General features: G+C 42.2%; 1 non-coding gene across 1 annotated transcript; it reads right to left on the bottom strand.

Annotated features, from left to right (window-relative positions):
* Positions 1 to 496: 496 nt before the first annotated feature.
* On the bottom strand, positions 497 to 604 carry LOC148565040 (small nucleolar RNA R71). Its single transcript, XR_015884826.1, has one exon. It is a non-coding gene; the product is annotated as a small nucleolar RNA R71 (small nucleolar RNA).
* Positions 605 to 4,928: the final 4,324 nt, after the last annotated feature.

Raw genomic sequence — 4,928 nt, 5'->3', positions numbered from 1 at the left:
AGATCCAGAACCTGAAAGGACTCTGAAGAGAAAATTAAGAGAAGCTAAAATACAACAATCCAGAGATAACCTTTCAGAAATTTTCGAACAGGCAGAGGAGATGGCAGCCGAAAACAATAATAATGTAAGGAAGATGCTTGGTGACTTTACTGCACCTAATTCCAATTTACATGGAAGAAGCATCTCCATTCCTGCCATTGGAGCAAACAACTTTGAGCTGAAACCTCAATTAGTTTCTCTGATGCAGCAGAACTGCAAGTTTCATGGACTTCCATCTGAAGATCCTTTTCAGTTCTTAACTGAATTCTTGCAGATATGTGATACTGTTAAGACTAATGGAGTAGATTCTGAAGTCTACAGGCTCATGCTTTTCCCTTTTGCTGTAAGAGACAGAGCTAGATTATGGTTGGATTCTCAACCCAAAGACAGCCTGAACTCTTGGGATAAGCTGGTCACGGCTTTCTTAGCCAAGTACTTTCCTCCTCAAAAGCTGAGCAAGCTTAGAGCTGATGTTCAAACCTTCAGACAGAAAGAAGGTGAATCTCTCTATGAAGCTTGGGAAAGATACAAACAGTTGACCAAAAAGTGTCCTTCTAACATGCTTTCAGAATGGACCATCCTGGATATATTCTATGATGGTTTATCTGAGCTATCAAAGATGTCACTGGACACTTCTGCAGGTGGATCCATTCACCTAAAGAAAACGCCTGTAGAAGCTCAAGAACTCATTGACATGGTTGCTAATAACCAGTTCATGTACACTTCTGAAAGGAATCCTGTGAGTAATGGGACGTCTATGAAGAAGGGAGTTCTTGAAGTTAATACTCTGAATGCCATATTGGCTCAGAATAAAATATTGACTCAGCAAGTCAATATGATCTCTCAGAGTCTGCATGGAATGTAAGCTGCATCCAACAGTACTCAAGAGGCATCTTCTGAAGAAGAAGCTTATGATCCTGAGAACCCTGCAATAGCAGAGGTAAATTACTTAGGTGAACCTTATGGAAACACCTATAACTCAACATGGAGAAATCATCCAAATTTCTCATGGAAGGATCAAAAGCCCCAACAAGGCTTTAATAATGGTGGAAGAAATAGGTTTAGCAATAGCAAACCTTTTCCATCATCAACTTAGCAACAGACAGAGAACTCTGAACAAAATGCTTCTAATTTAGCAAATCTAGTCTCTGATCTATCTAAGGCCACTGTAAGTTTCATGAATGAAACAAGGTCTTCCATTAGAAATCTGGAAGCACAAGTGGGCCAGCTGAGTAAAAGGATCACTGAAATCCCTCCTAGTACTCTCCCAAGCAATACAGAAGAGAATCCAAAAGGAGAGTGCAAGGCCATTGACATAAGCGCCATGGCCGAACCTGTGAGGAGAGGAGAGGACGTGAATCCCAAGGAGGAAGACCTCCTGGGACGTCCAGTGGTCAAATAAGGAGCTTCCCTCTAAGGAACCAAGGGAATCTGAGGCTCATCTAGAGACCATAGAGATTTCATTGAACCTCCTTATGCCCTTCATGAGCTCTGATGAGTATTCCTCTTCTGAAGAGAATGAGGATGCTACTGAAGAGCAAACTGCCAAGTTTCTTGGTGCAATCATGAAGCTGAATGCCAAATTATTTGGCATTGATACTTGGGAAGTTGAACCTCCCTTGTTCATCAATGAACTAAGTGATCTGGATCAACTGACATTGCCTCAGAAGAGACAGGATCCTGGAAAGTTCATATTACCTTGTACCATAGGCACCATGATCTTTAAAGCTCTGTGTGACCTTGGTTCAGGTATAAACCTCATGCCCCTCTCTGTAATAGAGAAACTGGGAATCTATGGGGTGCAAGCTGCTAAAATCTCACTAGAGATGGCAGACAGCTCAAGAAAACAGGCTTATGGACAAGTAGAAGATGTATTAGTAAAGGTTGAGGGCCTTTACATACCTACTGATTTCATAGTCCTGGATACTGGAAAGGACGAGGATGAATCCATCATCCTAGGAAGACCTTTCCTGGCCACAGCAAGAGCTGTGATTGATGTTGACAGAGGTGAAATAGTCCTTCAATGGAATGAGAACTCCCTTGTATTCAAAACTCAAGGATCTCCCTCTGCAACCATGGAGAGGAAGCTTGAAAAGCTTCTCTCAAAGCAGAGTCAACCAGAGCCCCCATAGTCAAACTCTAAGTTTGGTGTTGGGAGGCCACAACCAAACTCTAAGTTTGGTGTTGAACTCCCATATCCAAACTCTAAGTTTGGTGTTGGAGAGTCTCAACAAAGCTCTGCACATCTGTAAGGCTCCATGAGAGCCCACTGTCAAGCTATTGACATTAAAGAAGCGCTTGTTGGGAGGCAACCCAATGTTTATTTATCTAACTATATTTTTCTTAGTTATGTGTCTTTATAGGTTCATGATCATGAGGAGTCACAAAATAAATATAAAAATTAAAAACGGAATCAAAAACAGCAGAAGAAAAATCACACCCTAGAGGAGCATCTGCCTGGCGTTCAAACGCCAGAACAGAGCATGGTTCTGGCGCTGAACGCCCAAAATGGGCAGCTTCTGGGCGCTGAACGCCAGAACAGGCATGGTTCTGGCGTTCAACGCCAGAAATGGCACACAAATGGGCGTTGAACGCCCAAAATGGCCACCAACCTGGCGCTGAACGCCCAGAGTTGGATACAAAGGCATTTTTACATGCCTAATGGTGCAGGGATGTAAATGCCTTGACACCTCAGGATCTGTGGACCCCACAGGATCCACTCAGGATCTGTGGACCCCACAGGATCTACTCAGGATCTGTGGACCCCACAGGATTCCCACCTACCTCCACTCACTTCTTCTCACCACTCTCTTTCACACAACCCCATAAACACTCTTCCCTAAAAGCCCTTCACCAATCACCTCAAACTCTCTTCCCCATCACCTCTTCACCACTCACATCCATCCACTCTTCCCCATAAACCTACCTCATAAACTCCACCTACCTTCGAAATTCAAAACCAATTTCCCACCCAAACCCACCCATATGGCCGAACCAATACCCCCCTCCCTTCCCTATATAAAGACCTCCATTCTTCATCAAATTCACACAACACACCCCTCTACACTCCTCTTAGCCGAAACCTCATCTCCCTCTCCCTCTCCATATTTCTTCTTCTTCTTCTTCTATTCTTTTGTTTATTGCTCGAGGACGAGCAATATTCTAAGTTTGGTGTGGTAAAAGCATAGCTTTTTTTGTTTTTCCATTACCATTGATGGCATCAAAGACCGGAGAATCCTCTAGAAGAGGGAAAGGGAAGATAAAAGCTTCCACATCCGAGTCATGGGAGATGGAAAGGTTCATCTCCAAAGCCCATCAAGACCACTTCTATGATGTTGTGGCCAAGAAAAAGGTGATCCCTGAGGTCCCTTTTAAACTCAAAAGAAATGAGTATCCGGAGATCCGACATGAAATTCAAAGAAGAGGTTGGGAAGTTCTAACAAATCCCATCCAACAAGTCGGCATCCTAATGGTTCAAGAGTTCTATGCCAATGCATGGTTCACCAAGAACCATGATCAAAGTAAGAACCCGGATCCAAAGAACTATGTTACAATGGTTCGGGGGAAATACTTAGATTTTAGTCCGGAGAATGTGAGGTTGGCGTTCAACTTGCCATACATGGAAGAGAACGCACGCCCCTACACAAGGAGAGTCAACTTTGATCAAAGGTTGGACCAAGTCCTTATGGACATATGTGTAGAAGGAGCTCAATGGAAGATTGACTCCAAAGGCAAGCCGGTTTAACTAAGAAGATTGGACCTCAAGCCTATAGCTAGAGGATGGTTGGAGTTTATTCAATGCTCAATCATTCCCACTAGCAACCGGTCTGAAGTTACTATAGACCGGGCCATCATGATCCATAGCATCATGATTGGAGAAGAGGTGGAAGTTCATGAGATTATACCTCAAGAACTCTACAAGGTGGCTGACAAGTCCTCCACCATGGCAAGGTTAGCCTTTCCTCACCTCATTTGCCACCTATGCAATTCAGCTGGGATTGACATAGAGGGAGATATCCTCATTAAAGAGGAAAAGCCCATCACTAAGAAAAAGATGGAGCAAGCAAGAGAGCCCAGTCATGGAGCTCAAGAGGCGCAAGAAGCTCATCACCATGAGATTCCGGAAATGCCTCAAATGCACTTTCCTCCACAAAACTATTGGGAGCAAATCAACACCTCCCTAGGAGAATTGAATTCCAATATGGGACAACTAAGGGTGGAACATCAAGAGCACTCCATCATGCTTCATGAAATAAGAGAAGATCAAAAAGCAATGAGGGAGGAGCAACAAAGACAAGGAAGAGACATAGAAGAGCTCAAGGACATCATTGGTTCCTCAAGAAGGAAACGCCACCATCACTAAGGTGGATTCATTCCTTGTTCTTCTTTCTTCTGTTTTTCGTTTTCTATGTTATGTGCCTATCTATGTTTGTGTCTTCACTACATGATCATTAGTAGTAGTAACTATGTCTTAAAGTTATGAATGTCCTATGAATCCATCACCTCTCTTAAAATAAAAACTGTTTTAATTCAAAAGAACAAGAAGTACATGAGTTTTGAATTTATCCTTGAACTTAGTTTAATTATATTGATGTGGTGACAATGCTTCTTGTTTTCTGAATGTATGCTTGAACAGTGCATATGTCTTTTGAAGTTGTTGTTTAAGAATGTTAAATATGTTGGCTCTTGAAAGAATGATGACTAGGAGACATGTTATTTGATAATCTGAAAAATCATAAAAATGATTCTTGAAGCAAGAAAAAGCAGCAAAGAACAAAGCTTGCAAAAAAAAAAAAAATAGGCGAAAAAAAAATAGAAAGAAAAAGAAAAAGCAAGCAGAAAAAGCCAAAGCTCTTAAAACCAAGAGGCAAGAGCAAAAAGCCAATAAC

This window comes from Arachis ipaensis, chromosome B5 (assembly GCF_059453495.1).
Source record: "Arachis ipaensis isolate K30076 ecotype BB chromosome B5, ASM5945349v1, whole genome shotgun sequence".
NCBI lineage: Eukaryota > Viridiplantae > Streptophyta > Magnoliopsida > Fabales > Fabaceae > Arachis > Arachis ipaensis.
Note: the sequence above shows the minus strand (reverse complement) of the source record. Positions and strands in the feature narration are given on the sequence as shown.